Source organism: Rattus norvegicus, chromosome 1 (genome assembly GCF_021556685.1).
Source record: "Rattus norvegicus strain SHRSP/BbbUtx chromosome 1, alternate assembly SHRSP_T2T, whole genome shotgun sequence".
NCBI lineage: Eukaryota > Metazoa > Chordata > Mammalia > Rodentia > Muridae > Rattus > Rattus norvegicus.
Window position 1 is genome coordinate 42,323,907 of NC_141534.1, and position 20,415 is coordinate 42,344,321.

Below are 20,415 nucleotides of genomic sequence, written 5' to 3' on the forward strand. Positions count from 1 at the left end.
TCAAAAGTGTAGGGACATTTTTGATCTGCTTAGTGTCTGCTTAGGAGTGTAATCCTAGACCTTTTTATAATAGACTCTTAGGGCTTGTTTCTTGTGGACATTTGAGGTTCCTCCAGTTTTCTTTTCCCTTTAATATAATGTTATAAGTAAAGACCAAATGTTGGTAATGCATCAACTGGAATTCTGTGTTTCAGTAATTGGAATTTTGTTATTATAGCCACTTTTAAATCTATAAATTGTTTCTAATCATCCTTACTGTCTCACAATCAAGAATCACATTCTCATATAGATTCTTTTTTAGTTCTTAGAGAAACTGGAGATCAATTATGAGCGACATTATCATCAAAGCTATCAACGTTGATCATATTATGTCAGTGATGTTCATTAAAAAATCATTAGCATATTAATGATTTGACTCTTTAAGTTGACTATATTTTATGAAAATAAGGCATACAGTAAAATATTATGTATTCCAGCTCATTAAAATACCTAGCTTTATTATTCTCATATATACACACACAGATTCACAAACACACAAGAGCACATGTACACACACACACACACACACACACACAGGCAGAGAGAGAGAGAGAGAGAGAGAGAGAGAGAGAGAGAGAGAGAGAATGCTCCAGGAAGCATGTCTTACACAATTTTAGGAAGTTGGTTAAAAAAAATATGTATGCAAGAAGAGTAATGGTAATTGTTAAAGATTACTTGGGGGAGTGTAATAACATACACGCGCCTGTAAATGCCACTAGAAGTCAGACAATATGCAAAGTCCTAAAGCCACTTAATTTGCTCTTCCCTGACAATTGTGTATGATTGGGGGTGGGAGTAGGTGAGTTCTGATCCGTGTGTCAAACTTGGGTTCAGTTCTTTGAAGACATGAAATGATTTCACTAATCACTCTCATTCCTAGAAGTATCTTGAAAACAAATTTATTTGATTAAGATTTGGTCATTATTATCAAGATCAGTCTCCTCCTCTGCCCTCCCCCCAAAATAAGTGTATTTTGGGCAATCTTTTTCCTGTAGCTGGCACAATGATACCGTTCAAAGTAATATCAGATAAGAAGGTGGTAATGCTGCCTTCTTCCCATTACATGTTCTTGTCATTACTCACAACCAAGGTGCAACTGGCATCGGAGCTGGTGGAACAGGAATGTGCCCTCTGAACTGGGTTGTTACCAATGTCTGCCATCATATGTTAGCTCTGTAAGCTATCACACTTGGAGAAACTCAGTGTGGGGTATAGGAGATGCTCGTGCATTTTTGAGTTGGTTTCATGTGGTGACAGAGAGGGTTCCGTGATTTATACTTATTTAAAAATGAAAGATACTCATCAAAAGCTATTGCCCAGAACCTGAGGACGTTGGTGCCTGGAAGATATTCAAGAAAAGATGTTGTAAATCAAGACCCAATGACGAGCATTCAGTGCCTGGAGGCTTCTGTATAGGGGGGAGCTTACTCCCTGGTAGGTGCTCCCTAAGTGTTCTGGGATGCTGCTGTTTCCAAATCCCTTCACCCCACTGAAGGAGAGGTTTGAAGTTATGATGTTTCTCGACCCAACTTGATCCATACCATTTGGCTCCTTCCAATTCACCCATGAAAATACCCAAGCCCTAGCCAGTGAATTCTGTCAGCACTTCATATGTGCTAGGCTCGGCATATATGCCTTCTACTCAGTAAGTCACTGAAGCCTCAGAATATTCCTTAAGCCCACAGAAAACTAACCAAAGTTAAACGTGGCAAGCCTAAACAATAATTAAAGCATATATTAATTAAACAGAAAATATTAATATAGAATAGTTGGTATTTTTAAATGTTAAAAATTAAAAATATTAAGATAATATTAAAAGTATATATTAATAATTAAAGTATCCCTGTGGATATTTTATTAAGGATCTTAACGAAGGCAACAGGCCCTCACAGCTAACCAAATAAGCAAAAAAAAAAAAAATTCTTTTGATTTCTAATGTAAATAAATGAAAACTTTGAAACTGTCTAATTTCCTCCCCTTCTGGGGCGGATACTGGCATCTCTCCACAGCCCTGCTAGTTCTGCTAACTCTAATGTTTGGCATTGGTAGAGCCAAATTTTAGATCACAAGTTTTGATAAATAGCTCACAGTGAGAATAATATTTATCCTTGACAGTGAGCAGGTTTTTATTGTCTCATGTAGGCCACGTGCTGGGGAAGATCCAGAGGGTCTTGTAAAGTGTTAGATTGGATCATGGGACAGCAGACCAGAAGATGTCCCATGTGTCTCATCTATGGGAGAAGTCACTACACTGAAGTAAGCTGGCTCTTAAAGGTCTTTTTTGCTTAGCTGTCTCCTTCCCATGAACATGGCTGCCACCCACCTTCTATCTAAATGGTCCCACTGACTACGTTGAGTCTCAGAGTGCACCCTTAGGACTACAGGTGCAATCGGACTTTGTTAGCAGTTCTATCTCAGCCCAGTCCCTTGGCATTGCAGGCCCTGGAGTGAGACTATCTGTCAGTCAGTCAAATCTTGCAGGACAGTCTGATGCCAGCTCAGGGTTAAAAGGGGGATCCTTTTGCCAGACTTCAGTTTCCATTATAAAATGAAAAATGGATAGTAAGAAGGTTCATCCTATGGCTAGAGAGATGGCTCAGCGGTTAAGAGCACTGTCTGTTCTTTGAGAGGTCTTGAGTTCAATTCCCAGCAACCACACGGTGGGTCACACGCACCCATACTAGGATCTGATGCCCTCTTCTGGCATTCAGGTGTACCCACAGATAGAGCATTGATACATATAAAATAAATCAGGAGGAGGAGGAGGAGGGGGAAGAAGAGGGGAGGAGGAGGAAGAGGGGGAGGAAGAAGAAGAGGAATAAGAAGGAGGAAGAGGGGGAAGAGGAGGTTCATTTTAAACATCCCCCTCCCCCACAGCCCTATGGTTCATGCCCCAAGGTCTCAAAATCTACCCATCCATGGTGCAAATTACTTACCTGGCAGTGTCACACAGTAACTGAGAAGACAAACTCTGAAATCCCCCTGCCTTTGTTCAAGTTCTTTTTTTCCCTTGCTCTGCAGGTCTTTTGCTTATATACTGCGGTTTCTGATTTTGGGTTTTTATGAGATTTCTGTGTTTGCCGGTGTGTGAGTCTCTGTGCTATGAGTGTTTCTTGAGCTTTTTGGGGGGAGAGTTGTTTGTTTTTATCTCCTCCACCCCCTCCTCCCCCTCCTCTTTCTCCCCCCCTCCTCCTCTAGGTTGTTATTTGTTTTTTAATGAGAGGGAGCAAGAAAAGATGTGGATTTGGATAATGGGGAGGTGGAGGAGGATCTGTGTGGAGTCGGGGGAGGGAGAACCACAGTCAGGTTATACTCACCATCTAAAGCTGCTATGCACTGAGCTCTTGCTAATTAAAAGCAATACTTCCTATGCCTAAAGACGACAGTGAGGAGTCTACAGCACCCAGAGCAGAGGCCGAGCATTCACAGTCAGCTGGCTGCAAAGGTGCCTTTCCCTAAAACATTCTGAAACTTCAGAGATGGAAACTACATTGTTTACAGCTTCATTTCACATGCTTTTGTGACACATTTTAATACATATTAAGGGCTGGGAGAATTGGCTCAGTAGAGCTTAAGATTATCTCTTCCCCTTGTAAAGGATTCAAGTCCAATTCCCAGCACCCACCAGGTGGCTCACAACCATCTGTAACTCCAGTTCCAGGGGGATCTGACTTCCCCCATCCGCCTTGAGATGAGATCTCTCAGTGGCCTGGAATTTGCAAGTAGGCTAGACTGGCAGGCCCAACAGTCCTTGGGGATCTACCTGTCTCTGCCTCCTCCGTGCCTGGATTATATGCCTGTGGATCCAACTGCCGTTCTTACATTCACTTTACCTACTGAGCCAGCTAACTTCTTATGAGAATAGCAGTCCTGTTGGATTAGGGCCCCCACCCTTGTGACGTCATTTAATTTTAATTACTTCCTTGGGTGTTAGGGTTTTGGCAGCAATGATTCAGTCTATTGAGGGTTAGATCATACCTGGAAGAAAAGCTGGTGGGAGTGCATGTGTGTCTGCCATTGGCAATTGCATTCATCAAGCATTTGATCTGTGGTACCATTTACAATAACTGACATAATAAAATAGGTTAAACTCTAAATGTCTACAATAGAATGGAATGCAAGGTCCATTTTGAAGGTACATTTGAGGGCTCATTTTCACAGATTATAAGTGGTTTAGCTCATCTTCAAAATCACAGTGATATTTATCCATGTGATAGATATAAAGAACTCACCAGCCTGTAACTTTTTCTTGGCCCCTGGGTTGCCCTAAGGCATCTGAAGAGGGAGCATGTGCAGAAGGCCAGGCAACAGTGCTCCAGCACTCTGAGTGGGCCTATCTACCAGTTGTTCCACTTTTGTCTTACTGTATAAGAAGGAGGTGCGGGGGGGGCGGGGCACTGGGGATTTAGTTCAGTGGTAGAGCACTTACCTAGGAAGCGCAAGGCCCTGGGTTCGGTCCCCAGCTCCGAAAAAAAAGAACCAAAAAAAAAAAAAAGAAGGAGGTGCCGGGGGCACCCGAAGGAGATGGCCTGGAGCCCTGTGGACTTTTTATAAACCTCAGGATTGGGGAGAGAAAATGCATATGCTGTAAATAGTCTGAACTCAGACTGGTTTGATCCACAGAAGCCCAGAGAAGCAAGGGCTTAGATCTCTGCTTTTTTCTTTCACACCAGCATTAGGGGAAAGTGGTCAGGTTTGTTTGTCTATCCCCCTCCTACCCACCCCCTGAGCTCCTGAGGGAAGATATCACATATCAGAGAGGGCCCTATGTCTGAGAATCCTCTCGGAGGCCTCTGTGCATTTGGATTTTTATCTTCAGAGTTCAGAAAGATATAAACACGGGTATGGGGGACAGCACAGGACTTTTCTCCTCTCTAGGAAAAAACGTAGATGATGGACTGGTGCCTCCAGCCACCCTCTGAAGGAACTGGAGACGAGACTGGCAAATGTTCTTCCAGCCCTCTCAGGCCTCCTTTCTCCTTGCCCCAAAGCCCAGTTGTGCAACCCTGTTTGTTTTGATGGGATTAAAATCTCCATTTCTAAGTCCCTTCTTCAATCTGTTGTTTTTCAGAAGGGACCAGAGACTGTTGGGAAAGGAAAGTGATGTGCCGATTCTGGCGTTTACAACCAGTGGGTCTTGGCTTATTTTTCAGAAGAGCAGCAAAACCAAATCCCCCGTCTAGTCCTGTGTCTGTCAATTGTGTCTACAATGCTGCTTCCCTCTCCCTGATTTTCATAGGCCTTTTCACTGTTACCAGGCAAGCTCCTTGGCAGCCTCACTGGACACAAACGCCCACACAGAATCTATTATATGCGCCTAAAATTAAAACCTGAATATGACCGTTAGATGTTGAGAGGATTCTCTTTCCAGGGGACATCTTAGCCAGGTCCCTGGAAAGCCAGCTGCAAAACCAGCTGTAGAGCAAGAACAGCTACAGAGCTTCCAGTCTCACTCATACAGGGCACCTTACCACATATCACAGTGACTTTGTTCTAACTATTGCGACTGATGGGATGGGAGTACAGACACCCTGGTATGGACTCGCTGGAGGACTTTGAATCAACCACACGCTATCTTCTGAGAGCATCAGTTCTGGATTGTAAGCTGCATCTAGCGCAGCTCCAAGGACAGACCTGACTGGGGAGGCAAGGCCGTGAAAAAGCCGTGGGACTGGGTGAAGTGGGCTTTCTGACAGAGATGCTGCAGTCCCACTGCAAACTCAACATGTTTGTTATGTGCAGTTGAACAGGGAGGCAGGGTTGCTTCCTATGGCTGAACAAGGAGGTGGAGTTATTGCATACAGATAAACAAGGAGACAGGGTCATTATGTACGCTTGAACAAGGAGGCTGGTTTAGCTAATCTCCGTAGGAGGAGACCCTGTAGGAAGTCATCTTCAGAGTATTAAACACCAATGGGGAAATGTGGACATTCTTTATACCCACTAACAATATTCACACCCCTACCAGGAGTGAAGGATTTGCCATTCCCTGAACCTAGCCCGGGGAAGGCTTTGCCATTTTCCCATGAGTCTTAGGCAATGGGGTCCTTGATATGGCCGTGCCCATGTCATTAAGACACATTCACTGAGGGATGTATACTCACTCAGGGCTTCCTCTACTCTGTGCATTTGTTAAGGTTTACCATGAGCTATGGTCGCCCAAGCTGGCCTCATGGCTCAGCTCTCTGAGGGTTCATGAGAATAAATTTTACAGATGTATCGTTGATTCAACTTCAGTTTTTTTAGATTTATTTGAGGGTGGGGTGCATGCCACATGTATCAGGGTGCCTGTGGAGGCCCCAAAAGGACACTGGATCTCCTGGCTCTGGAGGTACAGGTAGCTTTGAGCTGCCTGGTATCAGTTCTAGGAGCCCAGCTCCTGTCTTCTAGTAGATCATCAAATGCTCCAACACCACTCAAGCCTCTAATTAGTTCAGCCTCTGTATTCCTGCCACCTCAGGGATCTATTACAGCAAGTACTTGGTTGGGAAGTAGTCACAAATTATGACAATACCTCTGTGCTGAAGTGAGCCTCTTTTGCTAATCCTCTTTATTATTTGGCTTTTGGAATGCAGTTCTGTAGACAGTTAGATGATGCCAACGAGCAGCCAAACCACGACGTGAGAGGCAGACACAATAGATGGTCAGTTGATGCTGAAGCCTTGGGAGGGTGTTTTGCTGTTGCTAGGAGTTAAATTAGGATTTCCACTTCCTGCTGGGCAAGGAGTCATGGGTACTTTAATCCAGTCTCTGTATACCACATATCCCTGACTCAGGCATCAGCCATGGTTACGGATGTTGGTGGGACCACTCTTAAGAGGTTCAAGTTGTCTTAAAGCCTGAAGGAAGATAGTCTGTGGCACTATCAAGTAGGTCATGATGCCAACACATCACCCAGAATTGTGGGATCTTTGATTCCTACCTTTGGAAATGTGGTTTTGAAGGCCAGAAACTCCAGCTCTCTTGTCTTAGTAAGTTGAGGTGGAATCTAGATCAAAGACATGGCAGCCACTCAGTCAGGATGACAGACATGTCCAGGAGACCTGGGCTCCACACATCCCAACCCCTGATCTTCATTTCGTACCTCTTTTCATGTGCAATAAACTACAATGTTGTTTGGACAAAATAAATTTAGCTTTGGGGATGTTTTGTGTTACTAAATCAGTGAGGTGATAACTGATAGTAACAGGGGAAGCTCAACTCCTCTTTACTTTTGGAGTGGCTTAATTCACTGAGCCTCACCATTTTGCTATGGCTAATTCATTTAGACCATTAAGTCTGTGTTCTGTCCAAACCCATATTAATAACTGGGCAGTTATCTCTGGCCTCAGGTCCCATAGCACAGGTGACTAACTAGATACACAGGATCACTTTATGTGGTCCCTAGAAGCGTCTAGACAAAATGAGTAGACTGACCATCTACCAGTACATTCCTTTGTGACTCCTTCTCTTTAAATCAGTGATGTTCATTTTACTCTGAAAGCACTGGGTAGGGAAATTTGAGGTGCGGTATATAGTTATGAAAAGACTCTGTCCAAGTGGTCAGACAATAATAGTCCCGGTTACTGTCTATGCAGCTCTGCCCAGTGTTTAGAATAGAGCACGAGCACACGCACACGCACACACACACATTTGGAAGGACAGTTTCTAAAAGAGGAACTGTTAGAATAAGCAGTGCTTTTAATTGTGCTGTGTAACTGCGTGATATGTACACACAAGGGGAAAAACCCAGCTTGGGTGATCACCATCTGTATGAATATCCTGTGCCTACGGTAAGTACGGATCCTTACAGACGGACCTTTTCTCCCTAACTGGTTCCTCTTACCTGCTTCTTCTCAGGTTCAGATGCTGGCTCACACATCTCTTCCTCTGGAAAGTCCCTCCAGATTTCTTCCAGCAAGCCCCGCCCCTCCTCCCATGCTCCTGTGACCCCTGTGCCTCTTGCACCAGATGCACTTCTCATGAGGTCACCTGCTCAGATGATGGTACTGAGTCTAACTCCCTGGCTGAACTCTAGATCGGCAAAAGATAGAGTATTTATTACCTAGATGGGCCTTAAAAGTGGTATCTTCTGTATTTTATGGTGGTAGGTTGGCCTGAAGACTGAGGCAATTCTAAAGTCCTCTAGTTGGAAGCAATAGGAAGCCAGAGTCCTGAGGCATGGGGAGAAGGTGGAGTGAAGAAGGTAGAAATGGTAGCCCAGGCTCCCCAGAGCCAAAAGGTGCAAGTGTCCTTCTTGCTCTTTGCCGTGAAATCCTGCCTCCAGGAGAGTTTGTAGTAAATATTTGTATCCAGAAGTAAAGATGCATAGAGCCCTGAAAGAAAGTCTCTAATAACTAAAGAATCACATGGGGGAAAACCAGGGTTGTTTTGTGTTTTCCTGTCATGGTGGTTGGGCATCAGTCCAAGGTAAGAATAAATACTATGAAGGCTAGGAAGGTGCTTAGTCAATAAAGTGCTAGCTGCCCAAGCGAGAAGATCTGAGTTTGGAATTCTAGCATCCAGTAAAAAGCCAGCACGTAGCAGTTATAATCCTAACATTGAGAAGGAGGACATAGAAACATCCATACACTTTTCTTGCGAGCTGATTTTGCTGAACCAATACACTCCAGGCTGAGTAAGAGACCTTGTCTCAAAAACTAAGGTGGATCTCAACAGAGGAAGACACTCAAAACTCACCTCTGAACTCAACACGCTCGCATGCACACGTGACCGCGTATGCGTGTGTGTGTGTGTGTGTGTGTGTATGTGTGTGCACACACATATACACACACCCAGTCTCACACACACACACACACACACACACACACACACACACACACACACACACACAGTCACACACAAACACACACAACAGGGTCTGAAGGGCTTTGCAGGTAAAAGTACTTGCTACCGAGCCTTGTAGGATGGCTCGGTACCAAGAAAGTAGAAAGAAAGATTATCTCCCGAAGGTTTTCAGTTTTTTTTATCTGATCTCTACATCCTGGTGTGTCTCCACACACAATCACACACGGTTTTTCAATATGAAAGAGAGAGAGAGAGAGAGAGAGAGAGAGAGAGAGAGAGAGAGAGAGAGAGAGAGAGAGAAAGCAGCAAGCGAAAGGGAACCACAAACGTAGAACTCTCTCCGAGTGGGCAGGTAACCTGAGCCTAGGACATAGTAAGTTCCATGCAGTAAACTGCATCCTCATGGTGAGGTGTAAGTGGCCATCCAAACCAGATGAGGAATTATGTTAGAATACCTCAACAGTACTTTTCTTATACTAATAGGATATGATCAAAGGATTTTGTTGGTCTGCCTGTCTGTGTTCTGCTAGAAAGTAAGTTTCAGGAAGGCAAGCTTCTTGGTGCTTTATTCTCACCTATGCCTTTAGAGCCTGATACTCAGCCCATGATAACAACTCAATAAGTACTGGTAAGTAGACATATCAGTGGGCAACAAACATGAAATACATTTGTGAAATTAAGCATTTATTTCATTAACTAGACTCAAGCAAGTCATAAGTAAGAAACACTACCATTTGGCATTAGACCTCAGAGTAAAAACCCAAGGATGATATTCTGAAGAAGCCCATGAGCACAGTCTGCCTTTGGCCTTTCAGACCAAAGATTCCAGAATCAGTATGTCAGGCCAGCAACTGCAAGACACTGGACTCACACCCCTGGCTTGCAGGAAGGGTTTAATGGCAATTTTCTTCTTAAAGAAGTAGGAGTGGCTAAGGAAACCTAACCAGAGATGCAAACAACCCACTGGAACCTTAGAGGAACCAGAGAATAGCATCAGGTAAAGAGAGCCCCAGCGAGGAACTGCTCAGATGCAGTCATGGTTGAGCCTCAGACTCTAGATCCACAGACAGGCGGAGGAGATGCTCCTGTTCCCCTCTCTTCTTCCAATTAGTCAAACCTGTCTGGACAACAGAAGGGAAGGACACGTGTCCAGCCCTAGGGACTGAACAGGGTCATGGAAAGCTGGGGCTGGCATGCAACTGTGTTCAGCACATAAAGTTTGCTATTGTGTGAATTGACTTTGTCCCTTTTGTATTATTGTCACGCCCCAAACCATAGTCATTAACAAGAACAACAACAACAAAAGCAGAGATAACAAGGGAGAGATAAGAGTTGGCTGCTTCCACAGCCAAAGGTTAATGCTTCTGTGTGGTCTCCCCCACCCCTTCTTTTTCTCTTCTTGTCTTTGCACACATCTGATGGGGTTTTATTTAAGATGAACCACCATACATTTAGCTACACTTGTTTTGGGACCTAATTAAGATGGACCTGTGTTGGAACAGAGATCTCTCTCTCCCGTCCTTTGTTCTGTTACTGTAAACAAGTTACTTCATGTGCCCCTGTGGGAACTGGGATTAGGCAAGCACTAGGGCTCCCTGAGACTTTCAGCAGGTTTGAGTCTCAGCGTGGATCCCAAGTCGTTAAGAATAAGATGAAAGATGAACCCGACCAGTCGGGTTTCCTCCGTGAGGCTGCAATGGGAAACATGCTCCAAGGCAGCCAAATAGAACTGGATTTTATTGTCCAGAGTAAATCTTGTCTCTCTCTTTCAATATTAAATGAAGGACAGCTTGAGAACATGAGAGAGAGATGAGCTAGAAAAACAGAGCAGATAGATCGTGTGTACAGTCACGATCTGTTCTATCTGCGTTCTATCTGCGGCAGGCTCCACAGCTGGCTCTCTGCTGCTCATTACACTTGTCATTATGGATTTGAGGCTTGTCCCATCCTGCTTGTCAAGAGCTTCCAGGAAGGGGAAACGGGTGTCCAGGAGCAGCCTCCAGTGTGAAACCTAGGGCTTAGTGGCTGCCTCTAAGTGAAGGCCAGCGAGGGACAAGGCTGTTAAAGTCAAGAGAAGGGGTTCTCAAGCCGTTGCTATGTACTCTACTCTGCCATCATCAGGGTAACGCACGGGTAATTCCGATTGCTGCAATCACAGGCTTCGACCTACGGTCCTCATTACCTTCGTTAGTTGAAAACAAACTCTCACACACTTTACTCTCTCAGGAGGAAGTGCCACTTTTCTGGGGTACATTATGTTTCTGGCCAGGTATACATTTTGCCTGAGTGGGATTGTTTTCATGGTCAGAATGAAATGAACACATCCTCCAACCATCCCTCTCCAGTCCTAGAAAGCAGGTAGTGCCCCATGACATTAATTCATTTGCTTGTAGGCCATTCATCGAACTACAACTACCCTGTGTCATTTGTACTTTGGGGTTGGTTGCAGGTCTCTGCTGCCCCGCCCACCACCCCCACCCTCAATCCCACCCCCACCCCAGGAGGTGATAGAAGGGCAAAGGGCTTGAATGGGATCCTGCACTGACTTAACTTTGTTCCAAGCAGCTTGCCTGTGTCACCCGGCAAGCTTATACCCTCACCTCTGCTGTTCTGGTAACTGTCTCTGAAGCTACCTTCAATGGGTTTATGCAACAGTTGGGAAGCAGCTGGCCATGGAGTCTTCCTCTCACTCCAGTGTACCTCAGGGAGCTGTGTTGGCAAGGAGAGGGGGAAGCTAGCAAATAGGGGCATGAAGTGGGGGCTTCTCTGAAACTCTACAGATTCTTTTTAACTTGAGTTTTGGAAATAAAACTATAGGGTTTCGGCTGCACACCCAAGCCCCTGCTCAAGTTCAAGTACATTGTGTCAGTGTTTGCAGAAGGATAGATTGTATGGAATGCCTCTGGCTCTGAATGGGTTTGATGTATGTTATCTCCTGGGACTGGGTGGGGAGGGATGTGTCTAAAAGCCAACTGCATTCTCCAGGGATAGTTCTTCCATTGTGCTTTGTAGGGCGAGTCCTCCAGAGGTGTTGTCCTTAAAGATGGGCCTGAGAGATGACTGAAATCAAGAAGCTATTTGTAACATATTTGCTTACTTGCTATCTGAAAACTGCTTGGTTCAGAAATAACTAAGACTTTATTTCAATGCTCTGGAGACTAAAGGACAATGTCCTAACAAAAGGAGAATGCAGGGTAGCGCCTTAGCTTGTCTTCAGCCCAGAGACAAGAATTTGTCCAGACACCTGCAACAGAGCAAGATTTGAAATTCCAGAAGCAAAGTTGGCCACCACATTCCCTGCATAGCGGATCATGGTAGGAGTGGAAGGGAGAAACTAAATCCTAAGTCAGTTGGGAGGGTGGGCTGTAAAACCCAGTGTTTGAAAAGAAGCGGGTGCTGCAGATTTTGTTTGCTCAATGTTTGCTTAGTTTTGTTTTTTGAGACAGGATTTTTCTGTGTAGCCAAGGCACGACTAGACCTCGCTCTGTAGCCCAGGCCAGCCTGGAGCTCAACAGACATCCACCTGCCTCTGCCTCCCAAGTGCTGGGATCAGGTGAGTCCTCCAGAGATGCTCTTAAAGATGGTGCAATGGGAATTTGGGGGAAGGAACTAGACTTTTCCGTTGATTGACGTAAGTAACTAATGTGCGTGGTTCTGTTTCTCTCAGTGGATTTAGTTCTCAAGCGCAAATAGAAAAAACTTTCACATTTCTCCAATAGGCAGATGCTTTACATCCATATCTTCTACTGAGAGCAAATAATTCAAAATAGGAAGAAACAAAGTCAGATGCCATTTCAACTTACAAACAGCCCTTTGGAAAGAAAATTGCCAAGTCGCCCTTTGTTTGATCAACTATGTGGTCAAACACACCCGTAAGGCAGATTCATACCTGGGGATATTTTCTGGGCTTAGAATGTAGGCAGAGTTTCTGCAATGCACAGGGGGTGAGTTCACTGCCACTCGCCCTCAGGATAATGTTGGTGTACTCTTCAAAAGGACTCCTAAGCAGATGTGGGCTGTTTGGGAGATGCTGTTGACTTTCATGTTTGTCACATTTTTTTTTTCTGTGATGTATTCAGAAAACATAAAAATATCTACTTTGCCTGTGTGCCGAAGAAAAACTTCTAATACACTAAACACAAATTGGGGATGCATTGTGAAAGCCCGCACTTCAGAAAGAGTTGATTTCGTTGGCTGTCTTAGAAAATGGGGAGATGGTGGTAGTATCTAAAACCAAAGAAGGTTCTTCCCTGCAAACCTCTCCAGCATTCGGCTGTTATGCTTTATATAGCAACTATGACATATGCTTTTAAGTGTCTGCTGCAACTTCCGGCTGCTTTATATCTGAAACCATGATGCAACTTTATAAATTTTTCTGACCCTGTATGGTTTGAGACCAACTCCTTTCTTAAGCCCCCTTTTCCTTTCCTGGCGTCTCTGGAGCATCCCTTTTCTAGCTTCTTGGCACTGTTAGCTGGCTTCAGAATTTGCAGTGTTTCAGTGGGGCCAGCCTTGAAGCCTTGCTGGCTATACTGCAGGCATACTTTCTCTCGTTATCCCAAATAACTGACAAAACCACTGTAGTCTCATTGCTAACACCCCAGGGTAGTTCTTAGTAGAATGGGCAGGCTAATTCTTGGCACAGGGACAATAACTCCATGATCCTTTCCTACAGGAAGCCTTAGTTTTCGCTCATAGCTTTTATCTATACTAAGAAAGACTTGAGATATTTCTTTCTCTTTTTTATCATGTGCATGCATGTGTGTGCATGTGTATGTGTGCGCGCACATACACACACATGTTCCTGGATGAGTCCATACACATGTGGATACCAGAAGATCTCTCTGGGTGTCATTTCTCAGGCACCTTCCTACCTTTTGCTTGAGATAAAGTCTTTTATTGGCCTAAAATTTGAGGAACAGAACCCGCAGCTCACCAGTGAAGGACAGGGCCCCACCCACCTTCTCCCATCTCATATCACTGAGATTGTGTGCACGTATCATCCCCGCTAGAGACTGAACTCAGTTCTCATACTTGCAAGTAAAAGACTTTACCAATAGAGCCATCTCCCCAGCTCAAGACTCAATTTCTAGCATAGGTTATATACCCTACTCTGAAATCCTGACTCTGAAATACTTGGAAGTCAGAAGAAACAGGCAGATCTCGAAATATTTGGACTGTTGACATGATGTCACAAATGGAAAATTCCAGATCACAAAAACTTCATCTCCTGCACCAAAGTATGACAAATGATGTCTAGAATTAATTTCAATCTATGCACGCAGGTGTATATGCTATGAAAATGAAAACATTGTGTCTGTGTCCATGATAGATAATGTATATATGAACACTTCAAATCCAAAACATTCTGAAACCCTATTGATCCTGAGCATTCAGGCCAGGAATAAATCACCTTGCAGTGGGATGGATTCCAAGCTGTGGCAAACTCTAGGAAGGGTTTTGTATTTTTACTGATGGAGGACTTTCTCACACTGCTGACTTTCAGACCACCTGCTGGCCCAAGTGTTCCTTTCTTGTGAGCTTATGTTCTAGTTACTCTAGATATGTCCGTTTTGTGTGATGAGTCTCCATCCCTCATTCCAGATGACAACTTGGAAGAGTCCCCTCTTCCTGGTTGCACCAGTGCTAGAAGTGCAAAAATGTGTCTTTATCCACTAGGGACGATACATGTGTATTAACATGTGACTAAGCTCACTGTGGCTGGAGAGAAAGTTTGCTGAGCAAATCTTACCTCTTCATTTGGTGGTAATGTTCACAAGCGAATTAAGCAGCAAGAATTGGCAAGGACAATGGGATGCCTTCTTTTCTTGCTATGTGCACAGAAAGCAGTGACAAGATAGTAATCTCCTTCCTAGAGCTGTTACCAGTCTGGCTAACTGGTAAGTGCACTGGGAGCTGGAATGCAAAGCCTTTGTTCGAGTGGAGTGCAGCTAGACTGTAAGAAAATGGGATCAAGGGGTGAAAGATGAGAGGTGAAAGGCCCCTGACTCTCCAACCTTAAGATGTGACTTTTTCCGATTTCTTCTTTTCCTCTCTGCTGTTATCCATTCTCTGGCCCTATATGCTAGGAACCTGTTAACTTCATTTTGCAAAAGATTGTGATCCTGGGATAAATAGAAAGACACAAACTGTGTGGCGGTGTGTGTGTGCAGTATGTGCGGTGCATGCATGCACGTGTGCATGTGTGTCTTCAGAAAACAGGAGTTGTTGATAACTTAGCTCAGGACTGCCCCATAGGAGTGGCCTGGCCTGTACTTTCCCTCAGATCTGTCACTTGTCCAGCAGGTGAATGTAGCAAATTGCCTATTGGGCACACACAAAGCAGCTAGACTGTAATGTTTCCTTGTAACTCATACAGCAGCTCTTAGAAATATTAAAAACAGCAACATGTTCAGGGAAGGGGAAGATCCAAGGGCAGGAACATTCTTTTGGAAGATGGAAGTCGTTAATTTGATACCTGAGTCTACACACAGACATCTGAGCCAACAAACACCTCTGTATATTTCATCTGTCTAAGAGTTTAGAATCTACAGGATGGGAAAATCACCTACTTCCCTCAGTTGTGACTGTCCAGGAATGGGAGAGAAGACAAAAAATGATTAAATCCGAGACTATGCAAAGCTTACTCTGAGTGTAGTGAGCAGCTGTTCGGCCAGGAGGAACCACACACAGTGAGGGTGGCTGTGGAGACTTAGATAGGAACTTAATTGTACGAAGGAGGAGGATTTGGCGAAGTGGAAAGGAGGATGTATCTGGGCTCTGGTGTGGGTTCGCAAACACTGATAAGGACAAAGAGACCACTATGGTGGTCAAACAAGGAAAAGTAAGGCAGCTTCCCCAGGTGGGGTTGGGAGAGGGCCCTCCTCTCACCAGATCTCTAGCATCCGGGCTTCACGATGTCGATGTCAGTTGGTCTGGTTAGATGTGAGAGAGCGAGCATCCCACTGCAATGTCTTCCAGCTGTCTGAATCGATGGAGTGGAGAAGCCTGAATGCACACAGACCCATTCAAAGGAAACAGGCATTAACACAAATTATCCTATTATGTCGTTAGCTCCAAATCACCTAATAGGCACGATAGAAATTGCTGTATTAGAGATGATCTTCAAGTGCTGGTTCTCATAACCACAGCTTTCAGTGGAAAGTGCACTGAAAAGCGTGTGATCGTTTTAGGTTAAGTATGAGATGAACAAGATCCAGTTTTGAGTATAAATGTATAAATATAAATATAAATATAAATATAAATATAAATATAAACTGGCATTGGAGTTTTATCTCAGGCTACACATAACATTTTATTTAGCTTTATTGTATATATGTGTGTGTGTGTGTGTGTGAGAGAGAGAGAGAGAGAGAGAGAGAGAGAGAGAGAGAGAGGTAACATTTTTAAAGACAAGTGGCCCTAGGGAAATTTAAAAATCTCAAATAAGTCCAATTTACTGAAGTGTGGGAATTAAATTATTCTGTATTTATTACTTAGTATTTATACATATAATAGAATTTAACTTTTTCCAAAAAAAAAAAAACAACCCACTCTGTGCATTTTGATTTTACGCATTTGCCTACAGGCAGAACCTTTAAAACTCTTGTTTAAAGTCTAGTGCAAATGTATCCCAGTATAACTGCTGACTGAAATGTATGGGATATTAGCTAGCAGACTAAGGTTATCCAGGGCACCCTGAACTGGGTGCTAGTCAGCCCTGAACACCCCTTTTAAAAGCTCTGTTAAAGTTGCATGATTCACTTTCAAACAGGCTTGTAAATCAGGAAATGAACTTGAAAAATATCTGACCGCCAGAACTCCAGCTCATTTTAATATGGGGCTTGTGGAGAACTGTGGCCAGAGCCAGAAGGTAAAAGCCAAAGGGCTTTCAGGCTGTGGGCTGCATTTGATGTGCACAAAAGAATGGAAGCCGTAGGGTGTCTCTCAGAGAAGTGTTCAGTTTTCGACTTACCCACAGTGGGTGTCTATTGTCCTATTTCTCAATTGAATGATGTCATGTTTCATTTAAGGCTCTCTGTGATGCTGAAGTCTGTGGTCTATGCACGATGGGGGGAAGGCAGCCAGAAAGTTGCGAATCAGGTTTTTTGTAAAGCCTTTGTGTGTCGGGTTTGAAAGATAAAAGCTGACTCATGCAATATTTCAGTGCAAGACGGTGCACAGACTAGTAAGGGCTTCTTGTCTTACCTGACTGAGCGCCCAGTGCAGCCGCTGCACCAGCTGAAGACAGCCGTGTTCAGCCTCGGTGGAGAGCAGGTAGGTGCTTGTGGAGGTGTTTGCAGGGAACTAACCCCAGTTTCTTCCCTCTCTGAGCAGCTGAAGCAGCAGCCACTGCAGAAAGGGGAGAAACTCTCACAGGGGGGGGCTTTTTTTTACAACACTGTAAGGACAGAAGCTTTGGGGTATGCGGCACACATGTCCCGGTGTAAACACCATGCATGCCCTGAAGTTTTCTGACAATGGAATTCATCCAGATTATTCTTCTCCCACCCCTTTGCATCTGAACTGAAGTCTGTGTTCAATTGTTTTTGCTTGTTTGGGCTTAGTTTGGCTTTGATCTCCCCTTAAAGTTAGTTTGAAATAACTGAAGAGCTCATGTTCTCGACTCAGAGGAGAGACTTCCAAGCGTGCATTGAATGCTACACACGCTTTAATATCCTTTCTTACTGAGGTTCTGGTGAGCCGAGCTGGAGGGGATAAAATGAATGCTTGCGGACTTTATGCTTTGCAGCTGCAGCAGTGCAGCTCAACCTGAGGCACAAGGCAACCAAAGTGAACGATGGAGATGCAGTTTGTTTTTGAGTGTTCTATTGGTAGGGAAAAAAATACAGCTGGGCTTGTATTCAATGTTATTATCTGGAATTAACTTTATACGGTCCTACTAATTTTCTCAACTTTGTGATGTCAACGTGTTTAATGTGTACAGGCTTAGATTTATCATATTTTTGCATATGAAAATCAAATTGTTTTCATTTAAAATGTTCATATATTTGATACAGATGGGGGCTGTGGTTTTAATTCCCTTAAGTAACTTGGGCAGATTTTGGAAGGTTATTTGAAAGGTTATTGAAGAAAAGAGATATTTTTAGATAAACAGTCAAAGAAAAGAACGCATTTCTACTTGGGAAAAGTCATGTTAGTATTTTACAGTACATCCTTTTTTGTGGCAGTAAGTTGGTATCTAAAATTTAAATTTCAGGTCACATTAATAAACCATTCATCTTTCCTTGGCCATGTATTTTGAATACCCAGCGTCCTCTCCCTTTAAGGAACACAGAGGACCTGACATGTAATCATTTTACATTGTGCTGTCTGTAAGGTTTCTTTACTCTGACCCCTATTGTTAGGAAGTGCAATCTCTCTTCCTCCTTTTTCGTGAAGAAAGTGTTTAATGTACTTTGGGGAGGGATTTATTTGCCAAGGGCTATTGTCAATCCCTTGGAATTCCATCCTTCCTCCTCCTCCTTTAAGAAAATGTTATTTTGTTTTGTGCCTCCTTGCAAACAACAGCAATGTTTGGGGACAGAAGTGTGCTCCATGCAGATAAGACTGGTGTATGGTGCTTGTTCACTTACTGCTTGAGACCAGGAGTTCCATGCTAACAAGAAAGCGCTGTTCAAAGTGAAACTGGAATTTTTTTTCTTTTCCATTGAAATTAAAAATAGGGGTTGGTGGTTTGTTTCGTTTTTCCACAGCAAAGTCAGCAATAAACTTGCCTGGCCATATAGCATGTTGCTAACATGAGGTTTTTACTTGTGCCTGACTGCAGTTAGGAATGGACAATGTGGGCATCAGCTAGTGACCTTCTGGTTACTTCCGTGTTGGAGTCACACTGAGGAGGTCGTATGGGACTAGGGAAGGCCACCTGTCCAGCTACTTCACTATCAGGGAACGGAACCAATAATTGTGGTCAACTAAAAGGACATTGAACCAGAGCAAACACACGCATGCTCTGACTGGAAGAAAATATGCCACGATTCAATTTTTGTCCTACTGTTTGATCTTTATCTGTATGTATAATAGGAGATAGATTCATACATACATAAATATGTACACACACATATTGCACATACCACAAATACCAAACACATATGCATTCACACACACATGCACACACACAAACACACACACATGCATCCACACACATACACACACACACATACCACACATACCTCACATATCACAAATACCAAACAAACACATATATCACACCCACCACATATGCACACACACACACACACACACACACACACACACACACACACACACACACAATGAAAGCCTTCTGGGTACAGATACCAAGTGCTTTAAATAAGTAGCTTAGGATGTGTTCTCTATTTTCTCACCTCCAAACTCCTTTTGCCCTAATAGTTTATGAATCCCTGTGGCAAACTAGAAATCAGACTGTAGTCTCTGTTTCATGGTCCAACTATGGTCACTGTTGAACCTAACCTCTCTGAGGTTGATTCAGTTCTTACTCTATCTTTATGAAACCTTGTAAACATGATGAAATACATAAACTTCGAGGATTCTGTGGGGAAGGCTATGGGCAATCTTGACGTATAGTTTTTATTACAGCAGGTGAATCTACTTAGGTAATCTCTACTATAAACCAAATCACTCCCAAACCTCGGGAGTTAGAAACAGCGATAGTTGTTTATAACTCTCAGGGTTCCTTGAGCTGAAAACTCAGGAGACACTTTGCCAAGTGCTTTCCTGACTTGGGTTCTGTGGGGTTGTTCACTGGACATGGTGGGAATGCATGGGCTTCTCATTCACTCCAGAAGCTGGGACTGGAGCAGCGAGGGCTTCCGAACACCCCTGGACTTCCCAGCGTGTCTCACTGCTGCTGCCCCCAGCATGGCAGCTCTAGGAAGTGAGCTTCTTCCTATGGTGGTTTGGAAGCTCCAGTTCCCTTCCTGCTCACCATGCTGGAGGCACTAGAGTCATTGTGCTTACATCCAGAGTTAGCAAGCCTCCAGGACCCTTACAGATGCTTCTCCCACAACTACTACAAGCTCACCAGAAGATGCCTGGCCATGACCGTGTGGGTAAAACTGGTTTATTTCACAGTAGTAATGGCCAAAAGATCAACTGGATGCCCATGAGTCAAGTTCTCCAAACCTGTCTAATACTAGTCCTCAGTTTGCGATTTGGGAAGAGAATGAAGCTCCAGGAAAGAAAGCAGAGTGGTGTACACATGTTACTCTTTCATTCAAAGCAGAGATTCCACCTGGTTCAGTTTGCCATGGAAAATCAGCCACTCCACTGGGTTCAGAAGTTTTCGCTCCCTCTCTTTCTCCTTACTCCTAACAATATTTTACATGCATGAATACAGTCATAAAGAAAAGGTTCCCATCATCCCATTCACTGTTATCTGAGCCATGGATACGCATATAAATGTAAATCTTTGAATCAGTATAATTTTAAGTTATGTGTATGTGTGTCTGTGTGAGGTTATGTGCACATGTGTGCAGATGCCTACAGTGCCCAGAAGAGGACATTGGATCTGCCAGAGCTGAAGTTATATGCTGTAGAAATGTTGAATCCAGATCCAGGGGTTCTACC

At 43.8% G+C, this 20,415-nt stretch overlaps 1 protein-coding gene across 8 annotated transcripts in view; it reads left to right on the top strand.

Annotated features, from left to right (window-relative positions):
* The window catches only part of Plekhg1 (pleckstrin homology and RhoGEF domain containing G1), a 222,922-nt gene that overhangs the window by 109,730 nt on the left and 92,777 nt on the right, over nucleotides 1-20,415 (top strand). The window contains exon 1 of one of the 8 annotated variants that reach the window (XM_087588375.1): nucleotides 16,975-17,103. The gene's annotated coding sequence lies outside the window, so the exon portion shown is untranslated. 8 annotated transcript variants of the gene reach the window in all.